This window comes from Mirounga leonina, unplaced genomic scaffold (genome assembly GCF_011800145.1).
Source record: "Mirounga leonina isolate KUSES-001 unplaced genomic scaffold, KU_Mleo_1.0 Mir_104, whole genome shotgun sequence".
Classification (NCBI taxonomy): Eukaryota; Metazoa; Chordata; class Mammalia; order Carnivora; family Phocidae; genus Mirounga; species Mirounga leonina.
Window position 1 is genome coordinate 10,059,869 of NW_023270231.1, and position 18,003 is coordinate 10,077,871.

An 18,003-nucleotide genomic window follows, 5' to 3' on the forward strand; every position below is an offset into this window, starting at 1 on the left:
AGTCGATTTGCATTCTAATGAGAACAAATGTTTGGGATTGCATTGTTAAAATGCTAAAACGGTGTGTGTATAATTATTTTGCAGCTTAGATTCGCAGAACTCATTTCCCCAAACTCCTTTTTTTAAATAACTAAAGAGTCAGAGCCTACTGACGGCTGGAGGGGAGGTGATTAGGGTAATTTAAACTGTTCACAAATGACTTTGCTACAGAATGAAAGCATTTCTTTGGCTTTGCCAGGGCTCCTTTCATTATCTTTAAGCGGCCGCAGTGTTGAGTCCCATAAGAAGTCTCACCAAGCTCTCTTTCCTTGTACAGTTTCTCATTTGTATTGATTAATCATTTTGTAATTCCATTCTAGGTTGACTTGCTCATCTTTAAGGCATTTGCTGCTTTTTCCTTGCTTGTCTATCCTGTAACGGTTATGTTGTCTGTTCTAATACTTTAGCTTTATCACTGCAAGTCAAGCTTTAAAACATTAATCCCTTCATGCTTTAATTTCATATTCTATTACCAGAATGAATGCAAATACTGTTTCCTTTTTCTCCTTTTTAATCATCTTTATTACAGCTTTTGCATACGGGGCAAAAGTAAAGTAAGCTTTTATTATTTTGAGTGTATCTTCCTTTTTTTTAGTTTTTCAACTCCCTTTCTTTTATTAGTTTTAAATTCTGTTGACAAAATGCAAATATTTACTGAAAATATTTGTGGCCTCAAAGCTTATTCGTTGTTGCCAATTTTTAATAAAATATACATATTATAATTTAACAGTCTTAAGCTACTATGGTAACAGTTGAAATGTTTTATCATCAGATTTTCAAGTATTTTGATTATTAGCCTTGACCGAGAGGAGTTCATTCTGATGACAAAGTTTTGGAAAGATGATGATTTTAGATTTCTTACATCATACAGCTTGAAGTTGGAAAAGAAACTGGTGGGGATATAGTTCACCCTACTCTTTTTGTAGATAATGATTATGAATCCAGAAAAATAAGCGGTTTTCCTGTAGACATAAATAATAATTTCATGCATGTTTATTTAAAAAAATAATATAGCAGAGTCCTGTTTGTAAGTTTATATTGTGATGACCAATGCTTTATTAGGCTAAATGACACTTTATGTCTATTGCATAAATACATATTTATAAATATGCATACATAATACAAATATAGTTATGTTGAAAATATTGACAAGAATATTACCTTGAACAACACAAAAGTGTGAAAATCATTCAGTAAAACATTATTTTATGAGTTACTAATTAATACAATGTAAGTAGGTGGCTTTAGTTAAAGCAAATGTTAAAATTTGATAATATTCAAAAATAAAGAAAATGCTAATTAATTAATGTGCTGATGGCTATTCCCTGCTTGAGACATTAATTAAAAGCTCATGATAATTGATGTCAAGACATTTTATAATCTAAAAATTGGTACTTTTGTTCAAAGTCAATCTTTGATGATTTCAATTCAAGAACTTAAAAATTTTTAGAATATAGCATGTTTTAAAATAGTAGTACACTTGCGGGCGCCTGGGTGGCTCAGATGGTTAAGCGTCTGCCTTCGGCTCAGGTCATGATCCCAGGGTCCTGGGATCGAGTCCCACATCGGGCTCTGTGCTCAGCAGGGAGCCTGCTTCTCCCTCTGTTTCTCTCTGTCTCTCATGAATAAATAAATAAAATCTTTAAAAAAAATAAATAAATAAAATAGTAGTACACTTGCAAAAATGGGTAAATTTCAATAACCCTAATTTTGCCATTGCTAAAGGTTTATACTGAGAAATCAGTTAGGACCCATTAGTTTGCAGCACATAGCCAGAAACATGACACAGACCAATTTAAACAGAACAGTGGAAGTTTTTTAGCCCAAATAAATGAGAAGATCAAAGGTGGGACCAGCTTCAGTTTATTGCTTTATATAGGTTATATGAATAGCCTATAAATAAATATTATATAACTTATATTGGTTTGATCCTAGACAGCGTGCTTGGATCATATGGTTTTCTAAAGAAATTCAGTAGCTTTGGGGAAGGACGGGGAATGGATGCTAGCAAGAAAACCCAAAAATATCTACTATATAGAATTATAGGCAAAAGTTTCTAGATTGTAATATACTCTCCAAATTATTATGCTGAACATAGCTGTAAAAACAATGGACTCCATTTCGTCACTTTCTCTGTTTCTTTCACTCTCTCACTATTTCTTCCCATGTGCTTTCATCTTGGGATTCATAGGATATGTGAAAGAAAGGGGACCTGAAAAAATGAGTTGAAGCGAATGCAATTATTCCATATTAATTTCATTTTCAGACTTAAGATACATGGTAGGTATATACATCACAAACAAACCTTTTCTTGTATACAGAAAAATTACAAACTTTGTTCTCTACAACTTTGAATCCTTTAATCTTTCTGTGGATGAATAGCTCCCTCCTCCTGCCCCCCAAAGCCTTAGTCTGTCATGACCTTTCATACCTGTTTTGTCTTTAGAAACAGCTTTGTAAATGTCACAAGCTTAGGATTCTTTTCAGGGGCTTTGGGTTTCAGCTCTATAACCACTGAGTAATCAAATTCAGGTTGGTTGTGGTTCATGATATTTATTGACTGCTAGTTTGGCTTTAGGACCCTAATGCCATGGGTTGAAGTGCCATATTGACCTATTATCAAAGAAAAGTCAAAGGCTGTGGGTCTTGTTAGTTTCTTTTGTTGTTGTTGGTTTCTATATATATTTTATAAATTTCTTAAATTACCTACAATCTTAATAGTTTTAACTTTATGATTTTTCTTCTGTTGATATGCAAGAAAACCAAAAGAAACATAGGCTTTGACCAGTTTGCACCAGGATAATAGCATCCAAAGACTGAACTAAAGAATGATGGCCAAAACTAGGTCTTCAAATGAAATTGGCAAGGGAAAAGTCACTAGGCATTTTATAGGCATAGGGAAAGCTCTTAACTTACAGAGATCATGAGGAAAGACAAAACTGAAAATTGAAGGACTATTAATTACAAAAATGCACTATTATAATAGGATGATGCTGATATTTCAGACTTGCTTAGAAAAATTATCATTCTTGTAAGCATTAACCTAATTTTTGAAATACAATAAATTAAGATCAAATCTTTAAAAGTAGTGATAATCCAGATAATTGTATAAAACATACTAAAAGCTTCATGATGAGAAATTTTACTCAAGAGCCAAAACCTGTTCATATCTGATGATTAGACTGGAGCAAACACTATTGGAGTTGATTAAGCATACAGTTACCTATTGTATGAATGCAGTGAAATGTGTTGCCCTGAACCTGTTTTGTTGGTGCTTTCTAATTGAGTAGCTGTGCTGTTCAAAGGATGTTAGTTAAGGGTATTCCATAGTGTGTGTGTGTGTGTGTGTGTGTGTGTTTGAATCCATAATTCAGGTTTGCCAAATGGCTCGGTTTTTTTTGTTGTTTAAAAATAAGCATAAATTCCCTGGAAAACATGTAAACCATGTTGTATTTAAATGAAACTTTATGTTTCTGTTACTTTTACACCTAAAAAAATAGAGAAACTTCTTTGTTTTAAAAAACGTTCATATCTTTATTTTTCCTTGGCTTTTGGGACTTTAAAAAATTGTAATTTTGCCAAAACAGTGCTAATTAATTTACCAAAATATTTAAGTGAGTTCAGAACTCTGACGATATTGATTAGCAATGGGTATGCTTCTTGGGAAATCTTCTTCTAGTTGTAATAAATCCAGTTACTCAAAAGTACATGTATTATGCTTTTCTCTTCTTAAAAATTTCTCTTTGCTTCTTTCTATCCAGGATTAAAGTGCTTAGTAACACTATAAAGGTATTTAGCTAGCTTTAAGAATCGCCTACTAGGGGCGCCTGGGTGGCTCAGTCGGTTAAGCGTCTGCCTTCGGCTCAGGTCATGATCCCAGGATCTTGGGATCGAGCCCCGCATCGGGCTCCCTGCTTGGCAGGAAGCCTGCTTCTCCCTCTCCCACTCCCCCTGCTTGTGTCCCCTCTCTCGCTGTCTCTCTCTCTGTGTCAAATAAATAACAAAAAAATCTTAAAAAAAAAAAAAAAAAAAGAATTGCCTACTAGTCTGTAAGACATGGAAAAATAAAGATTCAGCATAGACAAGCAAATTAATATACTTAGGAAAAATTAATCCCAAGTGGTTTTATAAGTTACTGGACTCAAGACTATAAATTATGAGCTGTGAGGGGATTTTAAAAGCTATTGTGAACCATTGGCACAATGTTTTAGTTTAGTCAAAGGCCAAAATATTAGGCAGCTTATCAAAAGCAAAACAAATAGCATAACCACATTTTTTTGTGTGTGTTTTACAACTTAGAAAATGCTTTGGCATAAATTTTTATAATATGCTCACAAAATCCTCTTGTGGCAGGAAATTTTTGAATACTTGTCTTCATTTTACAGATTAAGAATCACAGTTATAAGGAGATTAAGTTACTACCTGAACCCACACAGACTGCCACAGTAGATCCAAGACTTGAACACATGTTTATCTCTGTTGTTTCTATTATACTGAACTGTTTCCCAGATCATTACAATCCTAGCAGATTGGATAAAAGTCTCAGTAGATCTAAAGAAAGAGTACAATGAAAAGATCCGGGAATTAACAAAGGGTATAATATGATGTCTTAAGTGATAAATACTAAATACTAAATTAGGTACATGGTATAAAGAAATAAACTAATAAGTAAATAAGGACATCAGCTTATCTTTAGATAATTTATGTAGTGAAGAGAATGCGTGTGCAAAAGAAAAAAAAAACTTTCAAGAGGTTTGGGTATAAAATTTTGGGGGGAGGACCTTGAGGAAGATAAGGTGATTGCATAACATAGAGTCAGGCTATTGAATATAGTAGTCACACATGAATATTGAATGCTTGAAATGTGGCTAATACAAATTGAGAGGTACTGTGTGAAATATATAAAAATTTTGAAGACTTAGTATGCAATATAAAATATTTTATTAATTTTATTATTTATATAATATTTATATAAAATATTTTATTAATTTGTTATTTTTATATTATATAATTTATATTATATATAATATTTATATATTATGTGTTAAAATATTAATATTTTGAATAGACTGGGTTAAATGAAATATTTATTAAAGTTAACTGCATCTCCTTTTCAAGCTCCTTAAAACATGGCTCCTAGAAAATTTTAAATTACATACATGGCTCACATTATAACCTCATTGGACAGGAACTGATATAGAGAGAATACAGAGGCCTCTGCCCCCTGCCAAAGCTGGTTAAAAAATGAGATAAGGAGCGGCTCTCAGAAAAGGAGAAAGGCAAGGAATCAATAGAATAGTAGAAGTTCTTTGGTGATATAAATCTTCGATCCAGATTACTAACCACAAACCTTTCTTGTGAAAAGGCTTATTTTTGCATATAAGACAAAGGGGGTTAACTCTTCAGTATCACCTAAAGACATAGGGACCTTGGGCTTGAGGGGACTGGAAAATAGTAACCTAATCTCCAGTCACATCTTGAATTAATTAAACTAATAGGAAGAGCTTTGGACTTCATCATATTATAAAATAAAAATTTAGTTGATTGAAAAAATTATGGAACCACTCACTTGGCTCTGGGTTAAAAACACATTCTTAGGAAATATATCACTTTAAATACCAGCTTAATCAATCCATTCAATAATATATAGTGTATACTTATCAAGTGTTTTGTGTAATGGTGAAAACAGAAATGAATCCCACATCAATGATATCATGGCTGCTGACAATATCTGCACTAAATAAACGAATATTGAAAACATGAGTCTAAAGGAATTGATAGTCAAATAGAGAAAATTGGACTCATATCTACTACTATAACATGAAGAGAAAGTGGTTAGTGTTATGAGGGCTTGATGGAGAGAGAATTTTCATCTGGAGATATGCTGCAACTTCATAAAGAATACAGCATTTAAATGGTTTTTAAGGAAGATTTGGCTGTAAGTATGTATACAATTTTTGAAGAGCATATTCTTTGTACAATTAACAAAGTTAACATAGAAGAGAAAGCTTAATAGGAATGAATAATTTAAGTTGATTAGAGTGAAGAGATTTTAAATTAATGTTCAATATGAAAAAATAAATTTGGGACTTATCTTAGATGGCCTACAATAGTATGGTAATGAATTTCAACGAGGGAGATAGGATCATATAGTGGCAATGTTAAAATAATAAAAAAATAATAATGGTTTAATAATATGTATATAAAAAATTAAGTCAACAATATGAACTTGTTCAGTGACTGCTGGATTAATTCAAAGGAAGTTACAGTAATAAAAGAATAACAACAAAACAATTTAATCTGCTAATGTCTCACCTATTTTTTTTTTTAAAGATTTTATTTATTTATTCATGAGAGACAGAGAGAGAGAGGCAGAGGGAGAAGCAGGCTCCCAAGGAGCAGGAAGCCCGATGCGGGACTCGATCCCAGGACCCTGAGATCATGACCTGAGCCGAAGGCAGACGCTTAACCATCTGAGCCACCCAGGCGCCCGTCTCACCTATTTTTAAGTAATTCCAAAAAATTACGTTTAGAATGCAGCATTTGCTAGTAGTTTCTCAGATTTCTTTGTCTTTCTTAATTGGTCTAATCCATGCAGAATCATTCCTTCACTCCTGGACTCAGTTGAGATATTGTACCACAAAGCCTGAGGTCTGGCTTCTTGTGTAGCCTTTGGGGAAAGAGATGAAACAATCTAGAAATGGAAAGGCCAGTGAGAAACAGGAGACCAAATATATCCATGCAGATACATTTTCTTTTGTTTTGCCTCTGTGTATAGTATCCAGGTGTGGTTCTCTCTACAGCGAACCTTCCAATGAATTCCCACATGACAGCAAATACATTTGCTGTGTGACCTTTTATATTCTTTTGCAGCTCATTGGGAAGCAGTAGACAGCATAGTAACATGCTTGATAATTTTCCTTGACTCACCCTCCTCACTCAGGGCTTACATTTTTTAAATTATTATCAGCATTTTAATTTTTGCATCAGCATGTTAATCTTCTTCTTCTTTCTCCTCCTCCTCCTCCTCCTCCTCCTCTTCTTCTTCTTCTTCGATACAGGCTAAGGAAGACAGGGATACTGACAAATGTGATTAAGTCAAAAGGAGAGCAGCAACACTCATTAACATTTTTTAAAAGTGCTTTCTATGTTCCAGAAATTTGTTTTTAGTACAGTTATCTTTGGTAATATTTACAGCAACACCATTATTTCCATGAGGAAATAGGGGCTCAGAAATGGTAAATATATTACTCAAAGTTAAATAGATAGTAAGGGAGGAAACAAAGGCTCAGAGAGTTTGGAGAAGTTCCTTAAGGTCATAGAGGTGGCAGAATAAATAAAGGCTCAGAGAGATGAAATAACCAGTTTGATCCAACTCCAAGTTAATGCGGGCAGAAAAGAGTTTCACAGTCTGACATGACTCTAGCTCCGTGGACTGAGATTTCAGCTGCTTTGTCTCACTCCCTCTTCCGGAGAAAAGATGAAGAAGTCTTAAAAAAAAAAAAAAAAAAGGCTAAAATGATTAAGACATCTACAAAGAAGAAAAGATAACTTCAGGAGACAAAGGAGCTTTAAAATATGTGAAGTGTTTTCTTATGAAAAGGACATTTCAGATTCAGTCTATATAACTCCAATAGCAAAAGAATGAAATAGCAAAAGAACTCATTTTGACTCATTATAAGAAAGAACCTTCCTGAAAATTGGAACTCCTTAAAAATGCCAAAGGTTTGTGATTTTTCCCCATCATTGTTAGGGAGTAGGAGGGATAAAATTAGGTATGAAAATTTTTAGAAAGACCATTCCATGGAGAAATCATTGGAGTAAATTATCTTTATAGTAGTCCTTTCTAATGCAGAGATTGCATGATTTTGTGATTTTTGAATTTGCCTAATGTTTGAATGCACTAAAATTTTAAGAGCAAGACGTTATAAATTGTTACTATGAATAGATACTATGACCATTTGCCCCCAAATTTCGGCTAGGCAAAGATTTCCTTTTAATCATGCAAATGAATACTGGAAAATAGGCATCTCATTTACAGTGTCATGAGTTTTTAACCTTAAACTAATACAGTGCCCACATCATTTTATTACTATTTTGGAAAGCATTAATTCTTCATTTTATAAAAATAATTGTATAAAGGCCAAGGTAAGGTTTCCATGCTTGATAAAGAATGTGTTGGCGTCAACTTTAACCCAATAATTGCCCTCTGTTTCCAAGAGTATTATACATAAAACTTCAGTGACAAGTGGAACATATATCAGCTTTGAGTAGGTGGTAAAAATACCCAGGGAGCAAATGTAGCTTTTGAGATCTAGGTTATATTAAAATATCTCATTATTTAAAATATGATATCCAAAGCTAGATTTTCAGTCAGATTTTATTATGAAACTTAAGTCATAATAAAAAAAAGTTTATAATTATCATTAATATCATCAATTTTTGTATACCCCCAAGTGAAATTAAGGGTTGTTTCATTATAATTATTTTATATGTCAAATAAAACTTAAAAAAACAAGAAGTTTTATAAAAGTTTGCTGTTTTCAGAGAGGCAGAAAAAGAGATGTCTCAAGAAGGTTATCCAGTAAGAGAAAAGGAGTCTAAATTGGAAAGAGCTTCTTATTACAAAAAGGGAAATTGACTTGGTTGAACAATTTTTTTAACCTTTGATGAAAAAAAAAAGCACATTTATATAACTTGTGGATTTTCCTAAGCATTTTAGGATATCTTAGAAAGCATGACCTCATAAACTCACAAAGAATGTCTTACACACTGCCCATTGCATATAATTTTAAACATTCAATTTAATCATCTTTCCTTGATATTTTTGGAGTAAAAACAACCATAGCCTCATCGAAAAAGCTGCAGACATCTCTGCTTTTTAATCCAAATGTCTCATGTACATAATGAGAGGATCATAGCCTGCCCCCCACAGGGGTATTACTTGGTTTTACTAGAAGAATCTTCTAATGTTTTCTTTCAGTCCTTCCCCTCCAAACATTTATTATTGAATATCATTTGCTCAAAGTAGGATTTTTTTTCCTCAAATCTTCACTCAGTTGACAGTGCATCATAGTCTACCACTTTCACCCACCTTCTCATGGATGTGATGACCAAAGTGAGGGGAACAGAATCCTGTCTCAGGGCTTTCCCCTTGAGTTCCTCCAAGTATGTTGTGATGGTAACTGTTTTATTATCTACCTGTCATGCCAACATAATTCGAGTTGGTGGATCTTGTTTTGGAATGTGGCAGGCTCCATGTGCAACCCAGGTTACAATTGTGAGTTACTGCAGGAAGTTTTTAAGTAATTTGTCCTCTCTCGGAGATCTTTATGTTCAGAGATGGTATCCCCATGAAATAGAATAGAGACAGCCATAGGCTGATGAAATAGATATCTACATTGAATCATCTTGTTTTACAGTCAAATTTTATAAAATATATACACCTTTAAGTAACAAATGTTTCTATCGTTTATTGGCTCTGTATTCAGCAGGATGTGAATCACAGAAATTTTTCATCCTGATTTTGTCTCTAGAAATTATTAAGTAAGACATGACCCTTCTCACAATGGTATCATAGTCTATTTGAAATAGATTTAAGGTTTTACTATTCAAAGACTGAGAATGGGTATTCCTATTTGGGGTGTGTGTGTGTGTGTGTGTGTGTGTGTGTATTGGAGTTGTAGTGCAGTCAGATGTTGTAGTTCCATTTCTTGAGTGTGCACCTGGGATTGGAAAAATAATTTCTCTGACTTCTTTTATGATTTGGATTACAGTTATAAACTAATGCTCCTGTTTAAATTTTGTTGTTAGACTATTGTATATATGGAGAAGAGTAATATCATCTATTTCATGGTGGCCTGATGTCACAGTTCATGATCCTTCAAAAATTAAGCAGATGCACCTAAATTTCCAACATTCTGTTTCATATTAGAAGGATAGTAGCAAGGCAAATCCAACAAAATAATGTCCTTATTTCCTTTTATCTAGGCTTATTGCTAACACATTTATTGAGACATTATTTTGGAGGATTGGATGTGTTGTCATGAAATTATTAGCCACACATGAAAAATTATAGATCTTGTTAGAATTACTAATATTCTCACTCACTATTAGCCCACCACTCCAGAAAAAAATTACCATAACAATATTAGTATTGTTGATGCAAAGTATTGTGCCTATCTTTGACACAAAGTCATATGTATGTCTTTTACATATAGTTCCCACCAGAAGTCTGTGGATTTAAAAAGAATGAAGAAAAGCCATATATGTTATTAAGCTACACTTGTCTTTGTTTGGCTCTGGTGCTATGAGCCAGAAATCTTGCAATATTCTTTTCTACATATCTGCAGCATATTTCCTAAGAATTTCTCACTGCCCTTAAGAGAGCAAGGTATTTCTTCCTCATCTATTGGGCGATTCTGGGAGTCAGACTTGAGAATGTCTCATTTCACATGGCTTGATGCCCCTGCTCACACTGATAACTCACCAAGGGCTCAAGATTTTATTTTAGTCTGATTAGGCTGTAACCTACCACACGGTTACATAAAACAGTGTTATAACGGTATGCATTCAAATAAAGCACCAACACCATTAAAAGAACTAGTTAAGTAAAAAGTTGGGAGAAAATCTTCTTCCCCCACTCTGTCAACAGCAGGTTGATTTAGACATCTTCCTCATTAGTAAACTACCTAAAAACAATAGGCTATAATGAGGTTAAGTTGGCAGCTTCACATTGCAGTATAGCTTGGGGGGGTGTGTTCTTTTGGTAAAGGAGTGTATTATTACAGAGAAAAAATTTAACCGTATCAAGTTAAAATCTCAGTGACAGACTAGCACATGTCTGCATGTCACCATAGGTGGCTGTGCCTGACATTTCCTAAGGGACAGCCTATAGTTAAATAGTATTGAAAGGCACCACAGGCGTTATAACAAATGTATAGGGGACCATGAGCAACAATGGGGCATAATCAAGCCATTTGAGCTAATGGCTGATGCTGTGTTCAGTGTATTACACTTGTGCCATTCATATCAGTATGGCTAAGCTTGGGTCAGTGTTTTCATAATAGAGCTACTATTTTAGAGGTGTATAACCTGGCAATAAAAATTGGCTTCCAGCAAAAACTTGACATACAGGACAAGACCTCAGCAAGAAAGTGGTTTTTATACATTTTTTTTTAAGATTTTTTATTTATTTGACAGAGAGAGAGACAGTGAGAGAGGGAATGCAGCAGGGGGAGTGGGGGAGGGAGAAGCAGGCTTCCCGCCGATGCGGGGCTCGATCCCAGGACCCTGGGATCATGACTCGAGCCGAAGGCAGATGCTTAACAACTGAGCCACCCAGGCGCCCCAAGAAAGTGATTTTTGAGAAATCATATTTTGTTGGGGGGGAGAAGGTGTGGAATAAGTTTTGTTGTTTCAGATGCCCATTTGAGTTTCTGAAACTCAGAATACAGCTCAGAATTGGAAATGGCATTTGTAAGTTATTACACTGCAAGGAGGAACCAAATTGGTCGAACAATACTTACGGGCTTAGTTGATAACATTTTTATCTTTCAAAATGTTCTTTCTAGATTTTTCAGTGGGAGTATATGTAATGATTCACAGTCCTTTATTTTGATATACAGAAAGGCATGGTTGCATGAAGATCAAGGAGTTAAAGTGTATTTTCAGAAGATAATATATTATGATATGTTGCTTGGTTTTTTTGAAGTTAAACTCCTTAATAACACCTAATTCATTAATCCTATTATTAAATGTCATAGATTTTTTACATCTAAATATTGGAAGGAATCCAATTTCCACACAGAGCTGGAAGATGTATCACTGTTATTACCATCATAATCAGCTGTTCGTTGCATCTTCAGTCTGTAACCAATGGTTTACTGGAGACTTGGAAGCACTAACGTGACATCCAGTATTTGATCTCATGGATCTTTGATTCATATGTTGTCATAGAGAGATATATACACAAAGAAGAAATAAGGTAAAACAGAACAAAATTTATAAATGTATATGCTGTTGCACACTAAAACTTAATGATAGTTTTCAGAGTAGATATTTTGAAAGCTTTATTTTAAATGTTTACAGTAGGTATGGGGATTATTTGATTATATGAATTGAGTTATAGAACAAGAGAGAAGAGAAAGGTGTTGAGAGATTTGGAAAAAGGGAATAATGTCAAAAAGGTAGAGGTGAGGACATTAGTAGAATAGCTACTTTTGACTGAAGAAGATAAAAATAGTGGTTTTGATGTTAGTATTATTAATAACTATTAATAATAATGTTAATAATAAATAGTATTAGCTTTATCAACTATTTCTATTGATGATCACTATGTGTTAGGCATCAAGCTGCTTTACAAGCCTGAAAGGACATCTATTGATAAATAATTGCAATTTTCTCACAAACACTGCCATTGCATATTACTCCTTAGACAATATCTGTCAAGCTTCAGGGTATAGAACATCAACAGATATATCAAGTTAAACTTGGATACCCACACTATTGAAATAATGCATTTTCCAAAAGGAATGAAGGAGCTAGACGGGCCTTAGGAAAGCTAGACTCCCTGACCTTTTAGTCTGCCTAATAGAAGTTGTCTGAGAGGCCTCATAAAACATTCTCTGTTGTATGATATGGTGTCACTATCACCACTTTGGCTCAATGGATTTAAATAATGGACATTTATTATTCCAGCTTATGTTAATATGAAATGGAAAAAATATTAAAAATCTTTTAAAGGCAGGATTGAAGAATTGAGATAGGACTGAAAATAAATTAATTTGACCCCCTTTCTTATTTATCCAGAGTTGTAACAAAGACTTGACTAGATTAGAGAAAGCCCATTTGTAAATTATTTTCATGAAAGAGACAGAATCATCTCTGAGGTTATAGAATTTTTTTTCCCCTTCGTTAATGAGAGCCATATCTTACCTTACTTTAAACTTTTCCACTTGTGTAAATCTTTCAATGTGACTCTTTGTTTAACACTGAATCTCACATCAGAGACTTGACAAGTTGAGAGGTGAGTTATCTAGAGCAAAAAAATTAAGCTTGTCAGAAGCAGTCCTCCCACACAGAATTAAGATAAGATCTCAGATTTTTAAGTTTTCAAGATAATAGTTCTAAGGAGATATTTTTATCCCTACCACCAATACTGAGTAGATTGTGGAAAAAACAGTTTTTCTCTCCTATGTTTGAGAGTCACTGTTTTTAAAGAGTTTCTGATGTTTTTGTTGTTGTTAAATTTGTCTTAAAGAGAGATATGTACTTCGGGGATTCACAGTTATTAGAAGCTAGGAGGCTATACGGAACATATTTTTTTTTTCTTTCTTAACCATCATTTAGTAGTTCCCAGAAAGTGAATATATATATATGTATTATAACAAGGATTGAAAGGAGAATGGAAGATTTATTTAAAATGGATTGGGTTGCACATGGAAATGTGCAGCTCAAAAGGTAAAAAAAGCAATAAAAGGTAATCTCCAAGTTCCAGAAATGAGAAAGAAACTCAAACCCATAGTAGTGAGATAGTGTTGAAACTAAAAAACTCAAGAATCAGGCACTGATTTAGAAACTGGGTTCTCAACACCCACACAAAAACCTAAACAGGGAAAATAGTGTGCATAGCAGAAAATGGGAACTGGGCTCCCTACATAATGGATGACACCATAAAGGAGTAGTCCTTTCTGTGAAGCAAGAACTAAAAATAAAATTAAACCACTAGCCATGGGACTAGGCACAAAAGCAGTCATCCATCCTGGGTTCTGAGTAGTGCTAAAGTGACCTGTGTGACTGACTCAAGCCGATCAGTGTCAACACTGCAAATAAAAACTGTGAGGTGGTAAGACACTTTGTGTTCCAGCAATGGCAAATATGAAACCACTGCAGTAAAGAAGCCTCTATTTTCCATGCAGAGAAGGGAAAATGGTAGACTGAGTACACAGAAACCCAGTAAACATATTGTAGATTAAAAAGTATCTTGAAGATTCCCAGGCGAGCAATTAATTTATATCACATGTCTTTATCCCCCCCCCGAATCCAGTTACAAAGATCAAGAATATAAATAGGAAAAAGTCCAGCATCAATTCTAAATATGAGGAAAAGCTGCCATGCTCATGCTAGAGATTTTGTTGAATAACTATCATAGATAGAAAAAAACAGTATAAGATTAAATAAAAAACTCATTTTTTTAAAAGTCATAAACTATCAAATCTCACTCAAAAAAGACATAGATGACTGGAATAGTTCTATAACCATAAATGTATTGAATTTTTAGTTAAAAACCTCAAGCCTGTATATACACAACAAACAGATAAACAAAAAAACAAAAAAGAAATTGACAGCCCTAGATGGAGTCACTGGTGGATTTTCTCAAACATTTAAAGAAGCAGTGATCACACTCTACCCAAACTCTTAAAAAATTAAAGAATAAGGGATGCTCCTCAAATTATTCCATAAGGCCTCAATTACCCTGACACCAGACCCAGACTAGACTATTTTAGGAAAAGTATAGAGAAGTGTCCCTATAAGTATAGATGCAAAAATCTAAACAAAATTTTACAAAATAAATTCTAACAAGAAATGCAAAGGATAATACATCATGACTGAGTCAAAGTAGCAAAGACATGCAAGGTTGGTTTAACATTAGAAAAATCAGTCAGTGTTAATTCTGACTAGAAATGAAAAAAAAATCTATGTGATCATCTGCATGTATAAAGAAAATGCTTTTGAAAAAAAACATTTATTTGTGATTTTTAAAAAAATTGATAAAAATTCTCAGCAAATAAGAAAGAGAAGGGAAATTGTTTAACCCCAAAAAATGGCATCTATGGAAAACCTACAGCTCAAACAATAAGTATTATGGAATCTGAGTATTTTTTCCTCTAAAATTAGTAGTAAGGCAGAGAGGTCTGTTCTTATCACTTCTATTCAACTTTGCTCCCTACGTTCTACCCAATGAAATGAAGCAGTAAGGACCAATAAAGATAATAAGTCAATAGAGAGCTATAAAAAATGCATAGATTAGGAAGAATAAACTTTTATTGAAGTTAGGTCAATCCTATAGAATGTAATAAAAAAAAAAACCTGCCATCACTATTGAATTGTAGACTACAAGATGAGTATACAAAATCAATTGAACTTTTACATACTAGACACAAATAATTGGAAATTAAAATTTAAAATAGCATTTGAAATAGAATTAAATATATGGAATATTTATGGATGATATGAAAGAGATCTGTAAAACCTGTACTTTGAAAATTATAAAACCAATGAAGATGTTAAAGAAAAACTGAATAAAAAGAGATATTATTCAGCCATCAAAGAGAATGAAATCTTGCCATTGCAAACAAACAAACAAAAAAAGGAATAAGGAAGCTCCATTTGCAGTAACTAGAGGGTATTATGCTAAATGAAATAAGTCAGTCAGAGAAAGGCAAATCCATATGATTTTACTCATGTATGGAATTTAAGAAACAAAACAGATGAACATAGGGGAAGGGAAGGAAAAATAAAATAAGATGAAAACAGGGAGGGAGGCAAACCATAAGAAACTCTTAACTCTAGGAAACAAACTGAGGGTTGCTGGAGGGGAGGTGAGTGGGAGGATGGGGTAACGATGATGGGCATTAAGGAGGGCACTTGAAGTAATGAGCACTGAGTGTTATATGCAACTGATGAATCACTAAATTCTACCTCTGAAACTAATAATACAGTATATGTTAATTAAATTGAAAAAACAAAAAAGAGATATGCATCATAATCATGGAATTGATTACTAAAATGTCAATTCACTCTATATTCATTAGGTTTACTCCTGATCAAAAGCCCAAAAGTTTTGTTTTTTTCTTTTGCATGAATTGACTAGCTGATTTTAAATTTTTTCTGGAAATACAAAAGATCTTCCAAGAGCTTTGAAAAAGAAAAAAATCAGTGCAAGACTTAACTTCATTTTAAGTCTTACTTATAAGACTTACTTACCTATAGTAATCAAGATAGTGGCTATTGACATAAAGGTAAACAAATAGGTATTTTGAACAGAATAGATTCATAAATATATGGCCAATTGAATTTCAACAGAAATGACAAAGTAGTTGAATAATTAATGTAAAAAAATGACATTTTCAACAAATGATGCTGAAATAATTTAATACTTACATGCAGAAACAAAAAAACAAAAATAAATAAAAACCTCAACCCTGAGGCTCCTGGGTGGCTCAGTTAAATATAGACACACAAAATAAAAAAATATGAAACTTCTATGTAACAGAAGTAATTTAAATAATCAGGAAAATTATAAACTCTGAGATATGAATTTTACATATATTACAAACTCGATAATATAGAGTGTTTATGTTTTAACTTTAAGGTAAAACACGATACTGCCAATAGACTAATGGACAAAATAAATTACAAATGGCTAATAAACCAGTGAAGATAAGTCCAATCTCTTTTTGCCAATAGTTCATCCCTAGGTATTCATTCTTTAAGAATAGTCATGCATGTGCATTCATGTGAATGGAAGTTATTATAGCATAAGACTGCAAAGCTAGATACAAATTAAATGTCTAATCTTATAGGGTTGGTTAAAATGTGGAGCATCCATACAGTGGAATAGAATAATGTCATTGCAAATATCTAAAGAGATACAAAAATGATGGTAACATTTATTCTCATGTTGTTAGAAAATATAACTTTAAACACTCATAGACATAGGCTAGAAACTTGTCAAAAATGTATTAATGGTAGTTTTTTTTCTGACACTGTAATTAGGGCTATTTTCACTTTCTTTTGCTTTTCTGTATCTTCCACACACTTCTACAATGACCTTGAGTTACTTACTTAGTAATAAGTAAAAGTAATAAGTAAAAGAAAAGTGAGTATGGGGAATAGAAACAAAAGAAGGTTAGAGGTTAGCAAGTGCCAGGTTATGACTTTTTTTTTTTTAATTTTATAAGTAGTGGAGAACAACTGAAAGTACCAAAGAAGAGAACTCTTTCTCATGACTCATTGTTTAACTCTATATGTGACCTTTTATGCCACATATTATAACTCTTTAGGATAACAATGAGATCTTTAGGCATTGGGACTTTTATAGTCATCTTTCTACCCACAGAAACTTATATATAGTCAATGGCCAATATGTACAGCAATTTTCATATAAAAAATCACAAGAAATCTGAGGAAAATGACCATATATCTGCATTTTGCAAGTCCTGCCAAGCCCAATACTTGAAACAATGTTGAAATTGACTTACCAAAAGGTAAACTTGAAAGGATATTATGAAACTAATAAGGCTAATAATTTCCAGTTATATTATATTGGAATGATTATAATAAACTTTCTAATTAGTTAGGACATTTTACTTATATTGGCAATTCAAAAAGGATGTATGATTATAAAGCATGTGGCAAGACACATGTGTAATACTGGGGTTAATAGGGTGGAAAGTTCAATGAGAAAATAAAATTAAATGAAATGTGAAAGTGCATGAGACCAAACTAAAAAAGCTACAACAGATGACATCTGAGAAAAGTATGAAATTTTTCATGACAATGAATGAAAATCGTTAGGATGAATGGAGAGGACATGAGGAGAAGGAGAGTGATCTATAATATACTGGAAAAGACTGACTTGAGTAGAGAATAGAACTTCCCAATAAGTATTTTTCCCAACGGAGTCAAATATTATAATCGTGGACTTCCAATTAAATATAGAGTATTCTTGTGATTCATCTCACCAAATCATGTGCATTAGGTTTAAAATTCACAAGCTCAGCAGATAAGCAAAATCTTTCTCAGCATCCCCAGGTAATCAGATGACTAAAGTTAAATGTCATGGGAGATAGTAAGCAGTTTAGCATATTCATCATTAATCTAATAAGGGTCTTAAGAGGAGGCAGAAAGCACTTAATTTGCAAAATTTCTTATTTGTATTATAGACCCAAAAAGTGACAA